This window comes from Ranitomeya variabilis, chromosome 1 (assembly GCF_051348905.1).
Source record: "Ranitomeya variabilis isolate aRanVar5 chromosome 1, aRanVar5.hap1, whole genome shotgun sequence".
Lineage (NCBI taxonomy): Eukaryota > Metazoa > Chordata > Amphibia > Anura > Dendrobatidae > Ranitomeya > Ranitomeya variabilis.
In genome coordinates, this window is record NC_135232.1 from 148852933 (window position 1) to 148872787 (window position 19855).

At 44.3% G+C, this 19855-nt stretch overlaps 1 protein-coding gene across 1 annotated transcript in view; it reads right to left on the bottom strand.

The window, feature by feature from the left end:
* The window catches only part of ST8SIA4 (ST8 alpha-N-acetyl-neuraminide alpha-2,8-sialyltransferase 4), a 272747-nt gene that overhangs the window by 144637 nt on the left and 108255 nt on the right, over window positions 1-19855 (bottom strand). The gene's annotated exons all lie outside the window — the stretch shown is intronic.

Here is a 19855-nt window from a genome sequence, read left to right on the forward strand (position 1 = left end):
TGTTTCAGTCCTTTATGCATGATATTTTCCGGAAGTATCTGGATAGATTTATGATTGTTTATCTGGATGATATTCTGGTTTTCTCTGAAGATTGGGACTCACATGTGGAGCAGGTCAGGATGGTGTTTCAGGTTTTGCGTGAGAATGCTTTGTTTGTTAAGGGCTCAAAGTGTCTCTTTGGAGTACAGAAGGTTCCCTTTTTGGGGTTTATTTTTTCCCCTTCTGCTGTGGAGATGGACCCAGTCAAGGTCCGAGCTATTCATGATTGGACTCAACCCACATCAGTTAAGAGTCTTCAGAAGTTCTTGGGTTTTGCTAACTTCTACCGTCGTTTTATCGCTAATTTTTCTAGCGTTGTTAAACCTTTGACGGATATGACCAAGAAAGGTTCTGATGTTGTTAACTGGGCTCCTGCAGCCGTGGAGGCGTTCCAAGAGTTGAAGCACCGGTTTACTTCGGCGCCTGTTTTGTGCCAGCCTGATGTCTCACTTCCCTTTCAGGTCGAAGTAGATGCTTCTGAGATTGGGGCAGGGGCCGTTTTGTCGCAGAGAGGCCCTGGTTGCTCGGTAATGAGACCATGTGCTTTCTTCTCTAGGAAGTTTTCGCCTGCTGAGCGGAATTATGATGTTAGCAATTGGGAGTTGCTGGCCATGAAGTGGGCATTTGAGGAGTGGCGTCATTGGCTCGAGGGTGCTAAGCATCGTGTGGTGGTCTTGACTGATCACAAAAATTTGATGTATCTCGAGTCTGCTAAACGCCTGAATCCTAGACAGGCCCGCTGGTCATTGTTTTTCTCCCGTTTTGACTTTGTGGTCTCGTATTTACCAGGTTCAAAGAATGTGAAGGCTGATGCTCTTTCAAGGAGCTTTGTGCCTGACTCTCCTGGAGTCGCAGAACCAGTTGGTATTCTTAAAGAGGGAGTTATCTTGTCAGCCATTTCTCCTGATTTGCGACGTGTCTTGCAGAGATTTCAGGCTGGTAGACCTGACTCTTGTCCACCTGACAGACTGTTTGTTCCTGATAAGTGGACCAGCAGAGTCATTTCCGAGGTTCATTCCTCGGTGTTGGCAGGGCATCCGGGAATTTTTGGCACCAGAGATCTGGTGGCTAGGTCCTTTTGGTGGCCTTCCTTGTCACGGGATGTGCAGTCATTTGTGCAGTCCTGTGGGACTTGTGCTCGAGCTAAGCCTTGCTGTTCTCTTGCCAGCGGGTTGCTCTTGCCCTTGCCTGTCCCGAAGAGGCCTTGGACACACATTTCCATGGATTTCATTTCAGATCTCCCGGTGTCTCAGGGCATGTCTGTCATCTGGGTGGTATGTGATCGCTTTTCTAAAATGGTCCATTTGGTGCCTTTGCCTAAGCTGCCTTCCTCTTCCGATCTGGTTCCTGTGTTCTTTCAGAATGTGGTTAGTTTACACGGCATTCCTGAGAATATTGTGTCTGACAGAGGATCCCAGTTTGTTTCCAGGTTCTGGCGATCCTTTTGTGCTAGGATGGGCATTGATTTGTCGTTTTCGTCTGCCTTTCATCCTCAGACTAATGGACAAACGGAGCGAACTAATCAGACTCTGGAGGCTTATTTGAGGTGTTTTGTTTCGGCAGATCAGGATGATTGGGTGACCTTCTTGCCGTTGGCTGAGTTTGCCCTTAATAATCGGGCTAGTTCCGCTACTTTGGTTTCGCCATTTTTCTGCAACTCTGGTTTCCATCCTCGTTTTTCCTCGGGACATGTGGAGCCTTCTGACTGTCCTGGGGTAGATTCTGTGGTGGATAGGTTGCAGCAGATCTGGAATCATGTGGTGGACAACTTAAAGTTGTCACAGGAGAAGGCTCAGCGTTTTGCCAACCGCCGCCGCGTTGTGGGTCCCCGACTTCGTGTTGGGGATTTGGTATGGCTGTCTTCTCGATTTGTTCCTATGAAGGTCTCCTCTCCTAAATTTAAGCCTCGCTTCATCGGTCCTTACAAGATATTGGAAATCCTTAATCCTGTGTCCTTTCGCTTGGATCTTCCGGTGTCGTTTGCCATTCACAACGTGTTCCATAGGTCTTTGTTGCGGCGGTACGTTGTGCCTGTGGTTCCTTCTGTTGAGCCTCCTGCTCCGGTGTTGGTTGAGGGCGAGTTGGAGTACGTGGTGGAGAAGATCTTGGATTCTCGTCTCTCCAGACGGAGGCTTCAGTATCTGGTCAAGTGGAAGGGCTATGGTCAGGAGGATAATTCCTGGGTGGTTGCTTCTGATGTGCATGCGGCCGATTTAGTTCGTGCCTTTCACGCTGCTCATCCTGATTGCCCTGGTGGTCTTGGTGAGGGTTCGGTGACCCCTCCTTAAGGGGGGGGTACTGTTGTGAATTAGACTTTTTGGCTCCCTCTTGTGGTTACTAGTGATATGACTCTGGGATTGTCTTTCCTCAGTTTGGCACCCACCTGGGTCGTTAGTCCAGGGGTGTTGCTATATAAACTTCCTGGATCCTTAGTCCAGTGCCTGGCATCGTTGTAATCAGATCCTTTCTGTTTGCTCCTGTCTGCTGGTCCTGGTTCGTGCAAAATTAAGCTAAGTCCTGCTTCTTTGTTTTTTGGTTATTTGCTTTGCTCTTATTTTTGTCCAGCTTGTACTAAATGTGATTCCTGACTTTGCTGGAAGCTCTAGGGGGCTGGTGTTCTCCCCCCGGGCCGTTAGATGGTTTGGGGGTTCTTGAATATCCAGCGTGGATATTTTGGATAGGGTTTTTGCTGACCATATAAGTCATCTTACTATATTCTGCTATTAGCTAGTGGGCCTCTCTTTGCTAAATACCTAGCTCATTCTTACGTTTGTCTTTTCCTCTTACCTCACCGTTATTATTTGTTGGGGGCTTGTATCCAACTTTTGGGGTCTTTTCTCTGGAGGCAAGAAAGGTCTTTCTTTTCCCTTCTAGGGTTAGTTAGTTCTCCGGCTGGCGCGAGACGTCTAGAACCAACGTAGGCACGTTCCCCGGCTGCTGCTATTTGTGGTGCTAGGATTAGATATATGGTCAGCTCAGTTACCACTGCCCTATGAGCTGGTTTTTTGTGTTTGCAGACTTAGTAATTATTTCTGAGACCCTCTGCCATTGGGGTCATAACACCTAAACAGTAGAAACCCCCCACAAGTGCCCCCATTTTGGAAACTAGACCCCCCAAGGAACTTATCTAGACATGTGGTGAGCACTTTGAACCCCCAAGTGCTTCACAGAAGTTTACAATGCAGAGCCGTGAAAATAAAAAATCATTTTTCTTTCCTCAAAAATTATGTTTTAGTAAGTAATTTTTTATTTTCACAAGGGTAACAGGAGAAGTGGACCCCGATATTTGTTGCCCTTTTTGTCCTGGGTATGCTGATACCCCATATATGGGGGTAAACCACTGCTTGGGCACACGTCGGGGCTCGGAAGGGAAGTAGTGACGTTTAGAAATGCAGACTTTGATGGAATTGTCTGCGGGCGTCACGTTGCGTTTGCAAAGCCCCTGATCTGCCTAAACAGTAGAAACCCCCAAGTGACCCCATTTTGGAAACTAGACCCCCCAAGGAACTTATCCAGATGTGTGGTGAGCACTTTGAACCCCCAAGTGCTTCACAGAAGTTTATAACGCAGAGCCATGAAAATAAAAAAAATTTTCTTTCCTCAAAAATTATGTTTTAGCAAGCAATTTTTTATTTTTGCAAGGGTAACAGGAGAAATTGGACCCCAATAGTTGTTGCCCAGTTTGTCCTGAGTATGCTAGTACCCTATATGTGGGGGTAAACCACTGTTTGGGCGCACGTCAGGGCTCGGAAGGGAGGGAGCACCATTTGACTTTTTGAACGCAAGATTGGCTGGAATCAATGGTGGCGCCATGTTGCGTTTGGAGACCCCTGATGTGCCTAAAAAGTGGAAACCCCTCAATTCTAACTCAAACACTAACCCCAACACACCCCTAACCCTAATGCCAACTCTAGCCATAACCCTAATCACAACCCTAACCCCAACACACCCCTAACCACAACCCTAACCCCGACACACCCCTAACCCTAATCCCAACCCTAATCCTAACCCCAACCCTAACCACAACCCTAACCCCAACACACCCCTAACCCTAACCATAACCCTAACCACAAGCCTAATCTTAACCCTATTTCCAACCCTAGCCCTAATTCCAACCCTAACTCTAATTCCAACCCTAACCCTAAGGCTATGTGCCCACGTTGCAGATTCGTGTGAGATTTTTCCGCACCATTTTTGAAAAATCCGCAGGTAAAATGCACTGCGTTTTACCTGCAGATTTACCGCGGATTTCCAGCGGGTTTTTTTTGTGCGGATTTCACCTGTGGATTCCTGTTGAGGAACAAGTGTAAAACGCTGCAGAATCCACACAAAGAATTGACATGCTGCAGAAAATACAACTCAGCATTTCCGCGCAGTATTTTCCGCACCAAGGGCACAGCGGATTTGGTTTTCCATAGGTTTAGATGGTACTGTACACCTGATGGAAAACTGCTACGAATCCGTAGCGGCCAATCCGCCGCGGATCCGCAGCCAAATCCGCACCATGTGCCCATAGCCTTAGGGTATGTGCCCACGCTGTGGATTCCATTGCGGTATTTTCCGCAGTGGAATTGATAAATCCGCAGTGCAAAACCGCTGCGGTTTTTACAGCGGATTTATAGCGGTTTCTAGTGCGGTTTCCGCTGCGGGTTTACACCTGCAGTTTTCTATTGGAGCAGGTGTTAACCCGCAGCGGAATCTGCACAAAGAATTGACATGCTGCGGAATATAAACCACTGCGTTTCCGCGTGGTTTTTTCCGCAGCATGTGCACTGCGGATTTTGTTTCCCATAGGTTTACATTGTACTGTAAACTTATGGGAAACCGCTGCGGACCTGCAGCTGCGGAAACGCTGCGGTTCCGCAGCGAAATCTGCAGCATGTGCACATACCCTAATTCTAACCCTAATTCTAACCCTAACCCTAGCCCTAACCCTAGCCCTAACCCTAGTTCTAACCCTAACCCTAGTGTAAAAATAAAAGTAAATATATTTTCTTTATTTTTATTATTGTCCCTACCTATGGGGGTGATAAAGGGGGGTTCATTTACTATTTTTTTTTATTTTGATCACTGTGAGGTTTTATCACAGTGATCAAAATGTACCTAGAACGAATCTGCCGGCCAGCAGATTCGGCGGGCGCACTGCGCATGCGCCCACCATTTTGGAAGATGCGGCACCCATGGAGCAGACGGACCCACACCGGGAGGCTCGGTAAGTACGAGGGGGGGATCGGAGCACGGGGGGATCGGAGCACGGGGGGGATCGGAGCACGGGGGGAGCGGACAGGAGGAGGGGGGAGCGACAGAAGGACGGGGGAGCGGACAGGTGGACGGAGGGGAGCGGAGCACAGGACGGAGGACTGGGGAGGCGATCGGTGGTGGTGGGGGGGCAGATCAGGGTTTCCAGCCATGGCCGATGATATTGCAGCATTGGCCATGGCTGGATTGTAATATTTCACCATTTTCATAGGTGAAATATTACAAATCGCTCTGATTGGCTGTTTCACTTTCAACAGCCAATCAGAGTGATCGTAGCCACGAGGGGGTGAAGCCACCCCCCTGGGCTGAAGTACCACTTCCCCTGTCCCTGCAGATCGGGTGAAATTGGAGTTAACCCTTTCACCCGATCTGCAGGGACGCGATCCCTCCATGACGCCACATAGGTGTCACAGGTCGGATTGGCACCGACTTTCATGACGCCTATGTGGCGTCACAGGTCGGGAAGGGGTTAAATACACCGCTATTCAAAATTCTTAGCTAGTTGCCCATTATGCCCCTAGCATGAAACTCTCTGCTGTATGGAGACAATGCAGCTGGCACAGACAGCAGTATCCTTACCACAGAGTAGAACAGCACTGTACATGTGCCACAAGATACCAATATGTGTGACATGTCAAGCACTTGTGCACAGGTTCCTGTTGCTGTGGGATTCACATGAGCCGGACAATGTGGTCACACTCCACTATAGGCTAAGAGATACAGGAATAGAACAGTGCTTGAATAGTTCTTGGAGCCCAAACTCGGACACTTTCTTTTTTATCATGTACCATTCTCAAAGGTTGAAATGCAAGGAGAAAAAGATTTAGGATGTCAGATGTATTATCCCATGGATTCAATAGCAAAGACATTACAATTTCTGGTTTTCTCTATCTCATATATTGTTATTCACAGCTTTGTCTGCGGGTCGCTCTTCTGCTGCTCTAAGGTAGTTTGTAATTTCCATTTCCGTTAATAATGAAATAATAAGAAAACCTTCTAACCACACAGTGACTGTTGGCAGATTACTGACTAGTTGAATTTCATTTGCTTTATCTATGACATTGTGGAAAATCATCATTTCTCATTTTTAGATCATCTGGAGTCCATCACTATATTGTACGATCTTTAGTACTTATCCGAGCTAAGATAATTATCTGAATTATCCAACAGTCAAAACTCTGTGCTAGTAATATAAAGCTGTCACCTATACACACCACCTACTCATTTCCTTCATGACAACTACCGTAAAAATCAGATGTACATGAACAATGTAGCTATACATAATGGGCCGTGATTCTTGTGAAATAACCGCAAAGAGTTTTCTTCCCACAAGCTAATACTATGAAAAGAGTAACGTACAAGTATTTTATTGTATTGTAGAATTTTACACTTTTGTACTTTCTACTGAGGAGAGTTACTCAATGTCCATTTAGGATCTGGAGATGGACTCAGACTGCAGACGTTTTTGGAAGTTTTTAGACTGTTAGTTATACTAATGTTTACGTAGAAATTATTAAAAAAAAAAAAAAAACATACTGCTGGTATACATTTTTTGCAGTGGACTCTTTGTATAGGAAAGCGCAGTCTGCTGTGCTCGCTTATACATTAATAGGAACCTGTCACCTTGTTAAACACTATTTCCCTGCAGATATATAGGGTTAATCCACAGATAAATAGAATTACAATGCTGCCCGGACGCCTTATTGAAAGTGCAGGTTATTCTTTCTCAGGAGCCGCCGGCTTTCAGTCACAGGGCAGTTCACGGAGCAGCCATAGTTACCACTCCCAGCACTGCTCAGTATATTTTGAGTGGTGGCTGCATGCACGCCCCGGCATACTGAAAGCCAGTTCTGCAGTGCATCTGTGTAGAGTTGGCTGTTAATCAAAGTGCTTACATATACTACTCACAGTCTAGTGATTGGTGACTAACTGCTCCGAGCATACCCCATAACTGAAAGCCAGCGGCTCCTCTAGGGAAAAAGGTGCATTGTTCCCCGGCATTAGCACCTTCAGAAAAGCAGGCCAGCAGCATTGTAACGCTATTTAATTGCAGAATAACCCTATAGACTATGCATATACTTAACCTAACATAATCACATCCTTTCCAATAAGTTTAAAGGGATCTTGTCAGAAACTTACCTTCCCCTCAAACCATTAATGATTGCATAGTCCTTTAAAAGCTAAGCCTCCTTGTCCCTTTATGACCCCAAAACACTGTTCCAGCCAAAAGTTTTGATGAGGTGAATGAAAGGGCATTGGGGTGTGACGATGCACTTCCAGCTTCTCAGCCTCACGCTGGCTGTATTTCCTACTTTGCAGTACTCTACCCTCGCTGTTTGTTCTGATACTATACTGTCCTCATACACGTTAGCAGGGTGTGCAATGAGACATGTAGCTAAACCCCTTGTCTTCTTTAAGAAAAATAGGCTTTAAAGTTGTAACCTTCTTTTATTGCTTGAAGATTTGACAGGAAAGGGTGAAACTATAGGATGCAATAACCGGAGCATTTCAGAATACATAACTGCACAGAGAATAAAACACAAAGTCTGAAATACACAGGCAACATGAGGTAATGCACAGGTAACATGAGGTAATACACAGGTAACATGAGGTAATACACAGGTAACATGAGGTAATACAAACTAATGATTACCTACTTAGTAAAGCAAATATATTTATAAACACAGGACTGTAACACATAGATAGTTGCTTCCAAACTATGCTTAGAGCAGGCTGTTTAAGGAGCATGAAGAAAATGATTGGTGTGGTTTCTCCTCAGATGTATGGAGGAACAATGGCTGCTGTTCCCTTCACAGTGTCATAATAAGACCACAATGCAACAGGAACAATCCCACAATGCCCTAGGAACTTCCCATAATACATTGCACACTGAACTAGAATCTGTGCATTAGATGGTGAACTAGAATCTGTGCCAGCAGATGGTGCTGTTACCTTACAATATGAAATATAGAAAGGATTAATACACATGAAAATACGATGTCTGTAATAACTGAGACATACAAAATATGACTAAACTTTCTAGACAGCAATTATATGGCTGGACAGAACAGATACACTGCCATTGACCTGTCAATCATCCAGAGGAGGGCACTGCTACGTAGGATATACAGCCAGCGTGAGGCTGAGAAGCTACAAGTGCATCATCACACCCCATCAAAACATGATTTCTTTCTGTTGGAGCATCAATTTGGGTCATAGAAGGATAGAGTGTCTTATCTTTAAAAGGGATACACAATCATGAATGGTTGAGGGGTGGTGGTGGGGGGTTGATTTAACATAAATGTGAAGCATAGGCAGAATCCCATGCAGAAAGGAAAAAAAAACATGTAACTCGGGGCATGCCTTGAGGCGGCAGCTACAAGTGTGCTGCTGTTTTTATGACTATACAAAGCACTTTTTCTAGTTTGAGAGTATTCTGGGTTATAATGTGAGGCTGGTATACGCTGCACTATTAGTTTTATCCCTTTGTAGGCCAAAGACTTGACCAACTGTGGATATCAAGCCTGTCTGTTCCATCCTCAGCTCGAATGTTAAAGTGATTATTGCGTTCTGGATGGCAGTCTTAGGCCATGTACCTATATACAGAAATGCAGTGCTGCATTTTTTTCAGCAGGAGTCCACAAAAAAATATTCAATAGAAATATGCTCTGATTCAGTTTTTGCCGTGCTTTCCCCCTAAATTATGCATTTTTGGCACAGATAATTCAGAACAGTTAATGCACAAACACTAGGATTCTCCATGTAAAAACATGATTGCTTGTTTTTTTCCACCTTCCAAAAGAAGTCTATAAGGAAAAATCGAACCATCAATCTCTGATCATGGGAGCGTGACACCCAACACCCCGCCGACCAGCTATTCTTGGTGCCGGGAGAAAGTGCACAGTTATGGAGCTGCTCCATCTATTGATAGTGGCTGCCGCCAGGTACTGCACTTCCACCCTCTATTGATTTTAATAGGTGGAGGATGCGCAGCACCCAGCTGCAGCCGCTATCAGCAGATGGAGCAGTTCCGTAACGGAGCACTTCTGGCCTTCGGCCAGCAACTAGAATAGTTGATCAGTAGGGGAGCTGGGTGTAGCAACCCCACCGATCAGACATTGATGAACTATCCTAAGGATATCCTTTGGAAGGTCATTATTGTTAAAGAATTAGACAACTTCTTTAAGGAGGAGACCACGACAAAAAAAAAGTTTGTTGTGCCATGCAGGAGTAATATTTTTCCCCACTTTCCTCTCCTGGATTTGATACTATACATACCCACTGGTCTCTTTATGAGGCCACTGGTGAACAGTATACAGAGAAAAGTCCATGTGTTTAATAGTGGCTCAGTTTGCAGCACAATATAAGCTTCTGCACACATCTGAAAAATAGTTTCCTTAGGCTAAATATTAAGATGACCCCTCACAATTGCTCAGCATCCTATTAGGCAACATTAAATTGTTACTGTAAACCAGAAAACGATAAGGTTATGTATTGAATAAGATCACAGACGTTAAATCAACACAACATGCTCTGTTTGCAAGTATATGTACTAAGAATTACAAGTTGTCCATTATTGAATTTTTACCCGTATTTCCCCACAGTCACTCTATTCTCAACCTCGGCATGTCCTTGAGCCTGAACGTTCAATTCTACTCTTCAAATGATTTCTGCCGTATCCTCGGACCATCCTCTGTAGTGCTTTTCCCAACAGTCTGAGAGCACAGAAGAATGCCCAACAGGCAAAGGCTCAACCATCCATACAGTATTTACAAGCGCTTAAGTGGAGATGAAAGAAATCAATTTGGGCTGTAAGCCAGAAACCCCCAAACACCAGAGACTAATGAAATCACTTCAGTTGTGAAACCAGGACTAGGTTGACAGCACAAAGTATGAAAACAGAGATTCTTTTCCGCAGTACAGTGTGCTGCAAACATCAGAAAGTGGTAACAGCTCCAAGAAGATGTGTTATAGAAGTTTTATATGAGGTTGAAAAGCGACGTTGTGTCTCAGGATCAATGTGTCCATACTGACAGTAGCATGCCTTAGTCCCAATAAAATATTCTAAAATGCTGACTGAAAGGCGACTTCCTTCTGTCTACTTTATTCTCCACTGCCTGTTGTCAAGTGTAATCCGTCTCTAGCAGCCAAAATTGCCAAAATAGTTTACAGGAAGTGGGATTGGGACTTTTTCTTTTGGGACCTGAGCCAAATCCACACACAGGGGACCTGACATAACATACCAGTGTGTAATATGTTGTGACAGGGTTAGCAAATGTGACATGGCAAATTAAAAATATATTAAAAAGAATAAAAAAAAACCAAATCTTGCAATTTTCAAACTGGCAACTGAGATTGATATTAGACTCTTCCTGTTCTAGACAGATAACTTTTCAGCACTCTTACTGTCATAGAAGACAGTATTGCAATGTAATATAACACGTCTATACAAAGCATACCAGCCTTCTAGCAATGGTCCAATTTGGGTGCCCCTGGGGCATAGAGTTGCCATTTTGTATACCAATCGGGGTCCTGAGATTCTGTCTGTGAGGAGAGAGATCAACATGATTGTTCATCAAAGGATCTAAAGGCTTGAAACAGTTTTGATCAGAGTTATCCCCAAGTATCTGCTGTATATAATAGCCGACACCCACCGGGTATAGTGTGGGCTCAAATCTGACTTCTGGCATACATATTTGGCAGATAAGAGAAGTGGGTGGATGCCAGACAGGGCCATTCTCCCCCTTTCCTCCAACTCATGTGGTCATGTAGCCCCATAGATTGTAAAAAACATAGGATCTACCATTCACAATAAGTAATAGTCACAGCTTCTGCCTTCCTTCACAACAACCTTTGCCAAGATTAGAGTATAGCCACTCTATACTTTTACAAGGGTCAAACAAATAGGGTCTGATTTAATCTATTGTGATACGAAAAAACATACTATAAAATGTTAAAAGCATTTAAAATTAAAATTACAGAAACTTGACTCCGGCTCACTCAGCCGCTCCTTGCCCATCCACCTGGGGCCCAGACGCCGGCCTCGCCCTTGGCTCACATCAAGGAAAATAGAAAAAAATTGGAGTCCGGCTCAACAGGACTGGATTTTCCTTTTCTTTTTCTTTTTCAAAAGAAATTATAGTGCATACAATAGAAAAATGTACATGAAAAAGAAAAGGAAAATCCAGTCCTGTTGAGCCGGACTCCAATTTTTTCTATTTAAAATAAAAATCTGTTATAAACAATTGGATATTTTCTGATGATACATTCTCTTTAATGAAAAGTCAGGCTGTAAAACAGAATGAATAGTAAAAATCATCAATTAATCTAAAGATGTTTTTTTCTGCATTTCATTATTAAAAGGTAAGAATTAATCTGAAACAAAAACCATTCATAAGTATCATTGGAAAAATGTTACATGGTGCATAATTGAAAAAACCCAAATGACCACATTCTCTAGGAAGTAGGACCATCCCATTATGCATCATGGGCAGCATGGTGGCGTACTGGTTAGCACTGTTTTGCAGCACTGGGGTCCTAGGACCTAGAAAAACATATATAAGGAGTTTATATGTTCTCCACGTGTTTATCCGGGTTTCCTCCCACACTCCAAAGACATACAAATAGGGAATGTAGATTGTGAGCCCTAATGGGGACAGTGATGAAGATGTTAAAGAAATGATAAAAGCGGTCACCCATTCACTTCAACACTACAGAACATTTACAGTGATAATTTCTGACGTTCTTATTTCCCTTTATCTTTCTTATAAATATAGACAGACTGAAGACTGGTCTAATTATAGCCAGTGAAAAAAGATGATAGCCAATAGCAGTCTGTGCTGTTACAGTATATCCATTAAGACTTAGGTGCAAAAGCAAAAGGCCTTTGTAGTGGGGTCACCAGAGCTTCAGCTTAATTTAAAGAGATGAATCTGTATTGCTTTGGGTTTGATGAATTACAGTGGGGAAAAAAAAGTATTTAGTCAGCCACCAATTGAAAAAAAAAACTTGCCAAAACAGACAAGGTGATTTTCTGGATTTGTTTTCTCAATTTTGACTCTCATAGTTGTGGTCTACCTATGATGTCAATTGCAGGCCTCTATCATCTTTTAAGTGGGAGAACGTGCACAATTGGTGGCTGACTAAATACCATATATACTCGAGTATAAGCCGACCCGAGTATAAGCCGACCCCCCTAATTTTGCCACAAAAAACTGGGAAAACTTATTGACTCGAGTATAAGCCTAGGGTGGAAAATGCAGCAGCTACCGGTGAATTTCAAAAATAAAAATAGATGCTCCATACCGTTCATTATGGCCCCATAGCTGTGCCATATAGTGCTCTGCACCGTTCATTATTGCCCCATAGCTGTGCCATATAGTGCTCTGCACCGTTCATAATTGCCCCATAGCTGTGCCATAGAAAGCTGTGCACCATTCATAATTGCCCCATAGCTGTGCCATATAGTGCTCTGCACCGTTCATAATTGCCCCATAGCTGTGCCATATAGTGCTCTGCACCGTTTCTTATTGCCCCATAGCTGTGCCATATAGTGCTCTGCACCGTTCATTATTGCCCCATAGATGTGCCATAGAAAGCTGTGCACCGTTCATAATTGCCCCATAGCTGTGCCATATAGTGCTCTGCACCGTTCATTATTGCCCCATAGCTGTGCCATATAGTGCTCTGCACCATTCATTATTGCCCCATAGCTGTGCCATATAGTGCTCTGCACCGTTCATTATTGCCCCATAGCTGTGCCATATAGTGCTCTGCACCGTTCATTATTGCCCCATAGCTGTGCCATATAGTGCTCTGCACCGTTCATTATTGCCCCATAGCTGTGCCATATAGTGCTCTGCACCGTTCATTATTGCCCCCATAGCTGTGCCATATAGTGCTCTGCACCGTTCATTATTGCCCCATAGATGTACCATAGAAAGCTGTGCCATTGCTGCTGCTGCTGCAATAAAAATAATAAATGACATACTCACCTCTCTTGCTTGCAGCTCCTCAGCGTCCCGTCCCGGCGTCTCTCTGCACTGACTGATCAGGCAGAGGGCGGCGCGCACACTATATGCGTCATCGCGCCCTCTGACCTGCACAGTCAGTGCGGAGAGAGAGACGCCGGGAAGACAGAGCGGCGCCCGGCGGGTGGAACGCGAACAGGTGAATACGACATACTTACCTGCTCCCGGCGTCCCGCTCCTTCTCCCGGACAGCTGGTCTTCGGTGCCGCAGCCTCTTCCTCTATCAGCGGTCACCGGCACCGCTGATTAGAGAAATGAATAGGCGGCTCCGCCCCTATGGGAGGTGGAGCCGCCTATTCATTTCTCTAATGAGCGGTCCCACGTGACCGCTGAACAGGGGAAGAGCTGCGGCACCCGGAGACCGTGGGACGGGCAGGGGGAGCGCCAGGAGCCCCGGAAGCAGGTAAGTATGCCTCAGCGCCCTCTTCCCCTCACCCGCCGACCGTGACTCGAGTATAAGCCGAGAGGGGCACTTTCAGCCCAAAAATTTGGGCTGAAAATCTCGGCTTATACTCGAGTATATACGGTACATTTTTTTCCCCACTGTAACTGAAATTCTATTTACATGTCTTCTTTATTTTTCCAGATTATCCGGGTACACAGCTTATAGAGTGGTCTCTGTACAATGGTAGCATGTTTAGGCCATGCTTGGTCTACACACTAGCATGAGCAACATGAAGCCTGGCATTGTCTTGTTAAAAAATGCCTCATTGGACACTTTAGAGAAATGTACATTCCACTGGTTCCACGAGCCAATCAATATATAGCCAAGCTGTTAGTGTATCTGTATCTGAAATGAAGACTAGAGGAGTCTGGGTATTGTACTCATGACACCCTACATCATAATCCTGAGGGTATGACCAGTGTGGCATTCTTTTAAGAATCCCTCTTCATGGCATTGCCCATGTGGTCTCTAGACCAATCTCCGTCTATCAGTTATTTCCAAGACAAGGGCAAGAATTAGGCGATCTATTAAGTGAGAGGATAGACCATTATCCAACCTCCACTACACATCATGACCTGCACCATGATAGCCTTTAAGAGTGATGGCTTGAGGCTAATAAATACTGTACTTGAAGGTCTGGCTCATGGCCAAAAGTCGTGCAAATGACTTTTGATGGTCTGTATAGGCACTGACACCTTAGGCTTGGTATGTGCCTGATGTCCAATTTCGCTTTCAGCACAGAATGGTTTAATTGTGGAACGAATGGTACAGTCATTTCACCAATGTGTCCTAGGAGCTACCATGGCCTTCAACATCCCCAGAGATGTCTCCCACCAAGCACATCTGGGACAACACTGGACAGAATTTGCAAAGGGAATTGCTGATCTTTATAATTTATGAGCTCAAGAACATTCAGCACGGCAGAACATTTCTCAGACAACTATTAACAACATCACTGATAGCAGCCAAGATGTCCAAGCGTCTGTATTTCTGTATGTGGTTCTCATTCTTGATACTAAATAAATTGTGATGTTCTGAAAATGTTGTTTCCAATTTTTCATCATTTGCTAGTATGTCTATCACTCCAGTGATTTCCATAATTCCTTGACTATTCCGTATTTGTGTTGCAATTTTAACATTAAGGAGTGGACAGTAATAGTCAAAAATGTTGACATTGACAATTTTTTTTTTTTTATGCATAGACTCGATATTTACCATGTTGACCCTGATATTTCAGGACTTCTGTAATTCGCCCTGGCAGCTGAATATCAACTTCTGACCAAATTCTGATGGCAACCCATCTTTGCCTATTCAGTTCTTTGAGTTCACAACAATTTCTGTGTTTTTATTTGTCCATCCAAAGTGATTTCTGTTCTCTTTCCTGCACAGGAATGGTGATCACACAATGGAAGTTTATTGTCAGACAGTGCTGGATATGGGCAAACTAGCGCTGTCGGTCACCATAGGAGTGGCAGTAATCTAAAACACCTCACCACCTGCACGCTCGACCCGCTCCCATCCCGCCTCATCCCTAACTTTTCCACAGTCTTCATCCCAACCCTAACACACCTCTTCAACCTCTCACTCACAACAGGTGTCTTCCCCTCATCCTTCAAGCATGCCAAGATCACACCCATCCTCAAAAAGCCCTCCCTCGACCCATCCTCTGTGTCCAGCTATCGCTCGATATCTCTTCTCCCTTATGCCTACAAATTACTGGAGCAACAGTTCCATCTTGAACTGTCCTCCCACCTCTCCTCCTGCTCCCTCTTTGATCGGTTACAATCTGGCTTCCGACCCCATCACTCAACTGAAACTGCCCTAACTGAAGTCACCAATGACCTACTAACTGCCAGAAGCAAGCGACACTACTCTGTACTCCTTCTCCTGGACCTGTATTCTGCCTTCGACACTGTGGACCACTCCCTTCTGCTACAGATCCTCTCATCTCTTGGCATCACAGACTTGGCCCTATCCTGGATCTTGTCATATCTGACAGACTGAACATTCAGTGTCTCCCTCCCCCACACCACCTCCTCACTTCACCCCTTGTCAGTCGGTGTTCCTCAAGGCTCTGTTCTAGGACCCCTACTCTTCTCCATCTACACATTCGGCCTTGGACAGCTCATAGAATCCTATGGTATGCAGTACCATCTCTACGCCGATGACACACAGATCTACCTATCCAGACCTGACCTCACCTCCTTACTTACCAAAATACCACACTGTCTGGCTGCTATTTTAGCATTCTTTTCCGCTCGCTTTCTAAAACTGAACATGGACAAAACAGAATTCATTATCTTTCCCCCATCTCACTCTACCCCTCCACCAGACCTATCCATCATTGTCAATAGCTGCTCACTTTCCCCAGTCCCACACGACCGGTGCCTCGGGGTGATCCTCGACTCTGCCCTGTCTTTCAAGTCACATATCCAAGCCCTTGCCTCCTCCTGCCATCTCAAACTCAAAAATATTTCCCGAATCTGCGCATTCCTTGACTGTGACACCACAAAAACACTAGTGCATTCCCTTATCATCTCCCGCCTTGACTACTGCAACCTCCTACTCTCTGGACTCCCCTCTAGCACTCTGGCACCACTCCAATCCATCCTACACTCTGCTGCCTGACTAATCTACCTGTCTCCCCACTATTCCCCAGCCTCTCTCCTATGCCAAGCCCTTCACTGGCTTCCTATCGCCCAGAGACTCCAGTTCAAAACCCTCACAATGACATACAAAGCCATCCAAACAGACATCTCCTTACATCTGTGACATGGTCTCCCGGTACCTACCTACACACAACCTCCGATCCTCTCAAGACCTCCTTCTCTACTCCCCTCTCATCTCTTCTTCCCACAACCGCATCCAAGACTTCTCCTGTGCTTCCCCCTTACTCTGGAACTCTCTACTCCAACATATCAGACTCTCGCCTACCACAGAAACCTTCAAAAACAACCTGAAGACTCACCTCTTCCTACAAGCCTACAGCCTGCAGTGATCCTTAACCTACTGAACTGCCGCACAACCAGCTCTACCCTCTCCTAGTGTATCCTCACCCATCCCCTGCACACTGTGAGCCCTCATGGGCAGGGTCCTCCCTCCTTATGTACCGGTGTGCCTTGTTTTTTATCATGTTTAATGTATTTGTCTATATTTGCCCCGTATTCACATGTAAAGCGCCATGGAATAAATGGCGCTATAAAAATGTATAATAATAAAAATAAAAGGCGGGGAATGGTGCAGTGAGGCACTAGCCACGCTAAGGGAGCACCGAGAACCTTAATTTACACATTGCAATAAAGTTATTTGTGGCAATGGAGGAAAAGATTTTAAAACAAAAAGAACAATATTTAGCTCCATCTACTACAAGTCTATTACGTTAGTTTGTAGTGTAAATCTGGAGTGACATACTCCCATTAATTAGCAATTTGAAGGTGACAAACTACCTTTAACTGATACCACATAAATCAGAAATAAAAATATAAGAATTTAATAAAAGTAAAATATAATAAATTATGGCTTCATTTACATCAAACACACATATTTGCATCTAGGAAAAAAAGTGAGCTGTACTGTTAGACTGAACCAATAATCAAAAGAATTCATCAAGGGAAGCTCGGCAGTCTATGAAAAAATCTAAACAATCTGTATAATAACCTCATATATCACTGATGCTACTGATCCCTAGGGAACGCATAGGCTGCGTTCTAGAAATAATTGCTTAACCCACAAAATAGCTGTTCAGTTTGCTTAGGCGAACAATAGATATGTAATGCTACTGAGAGTGAAGCCACCCTGGACACTGAAGCATTTTATTCTAGATTTTCAATTATTTAACAAAAGCAATACAATTAAAGCAATATTCCAGAGCACCCCACAGACCGCGCCACACATGCAGTATTACTTTACTGGAGATAATCATATTTCATCACCTTTGTTTCCACTTCAATTCCCTATTTCTGAGTCTCCTGTCAATTTCATCACTGTATCACTTCCTCATCCAGGGGAGGTTAATCCTGAAACTCCCGATTCATAAATGAAACGCCATATAAGATATACAGTCTTATTGTAAAGCTAAGGCGGCTGACATTTGTGCTGTTGCCAGTGGCTACTTACAACGGGTACAGAAGTTGCAGTAGAAACCAAGCCCTAGTTTTGAGAAAGAATCAAATGGTCAATATGGCCTATATGCCAAGACCAATACTATTAAAGATTCATAATAGTTGAGAGCCCTGTTGGAAATTTTCCATTTTCTATTGGAGCCCACCAGCATTTACTTAATCCACGGTACTATACGTTCAGAAGTCAAAAAGCCGATGTACAGAACAACAGTGGAAAGCAGAGGGGCCAACTTGACTTATTATTTTTCCTGGAAAGTTTATCAAAAAAATCCCAGACTATATTTTTTATGGACACCTTGCAAATGCATAATAAATCATTATGCTTACTAGTGATCCATGTCTACAGCCCATAATTCTACTATAAAGACATCAGCTGCATTCACTAGGAACTGTAAGGTGATGATAATTTAAAGGCCCAAAAAGTGCCCTAATTTACGTATTATCCTGCAATTTCTGGACCCTAAATACTGACGCAGCATTACAAGCCATGTACGGTGCATATGGAATTTAACAACTGGCAGGAGAAGTCGTCCTTTCAAAATACATTTATAAAATGAATCTAAACTAACACAAAAGCACTCAGGAGGATTCATTTTGAATTGGAGGAAATGCTCAGTGGTTTTCATACACAGGGAAGAGCATTGAAAGCACCCTCAAATTGAAGTCTACATGTACATTTTTCTCAGAACTGAGGTCAGTGGGACTATAAGAAAGAGTGGAAAACAATGAAGAAGATGCGAGCTTGTGATACAACAGCTTCTTGAAAGCCTTTTTTTAATATGGTATTTCCATTTAACAAATGAATCAGACAGTAGAAAAATAAGTACGGTAAATATATATTGATTAAAGGGTTCTGTAACGCCGACGTCCCTGCATATTTCCCCTTTCTCTCTTCAGTAGGGATGCACACATGCTCACCATAACAGCTCCTAGGTTTCAGGGCCAGCGTTCATGCGCTCACTTCACGCTTCTTAAAGAGGCAGCGCACATTCCAGAAGTGTCCCCAGCCTATAGCTGGGAGGAATTAGGTATTTAAGGCACTCTCCACGGTAGGGAGGTGATGAGCAACTTCAGTACCTAGTGTGTCTTCAACCTACTAATCCATTGTCAGGTCCCTGTTCCTGAACCTGTTTTGCGAGCCTGTATCAGTGCCCATCCAGGGATCCTGAGCCCGTCCTGTCTGAATCGGCACCAGTATCCATACTGCCAGTGATCCTGATTCTGTCCTGTCTGACACTCCGAGTCTGTACCTGTGTCTCTGACCCCTGAGGTCAGCTATTAGAGTACCAGGGACTGCCCTGGAGTGGTATTTGGTGGCTACCTGCAGCTCATGCTAACCTCACCATCAGAGGCTCTAGTGAAGAACCAAGTAGTTGCGTAGTTATGTCCCTCCAGCGTAAGCCTGGTCTATGCCGCAGTGGGTCTACACACAACAGCGTGAATGTTTGCTCGAGCCTTTGATCCCGCTTACTCCAATACCCCTCCACTCTCGAAGTTGCTTCGGGAGATAACCCACCAACTAAATCAGCTGCTGAAATCCTCTCCCACTTGTGGTAGGTGAATGCCTGATTAGATGCCCTGATGCCAGCTGCTTCACCTGCACCAGACCAAGTTGCAGCAACCTCAGCAGTTACTATCCAGTCTGCAACTCATGCACTCAGAACTGGGTCCACACCCACCAGCGTGACAGGTTCTACTGGCATGGAATAAAAATAATTGCTATATATATATATATATATATATATATATATATATATATATATATTTATATTTATATTTATATATGTGTGTGTGTTCACTGGGGGGTCTTTTGGTCTGTGCTTTCTGGTTCTGTCTTGAACACACTGGAAATGGTCATGGGAAAAGGCTCATTTGGTGTTTCAGGACATTTTTGCTGTGTCAAGAGAGAGACTGGGAATCAGAAACTGGTTGGAACTGAGTAAGGAAACTGGGTAAGTGCC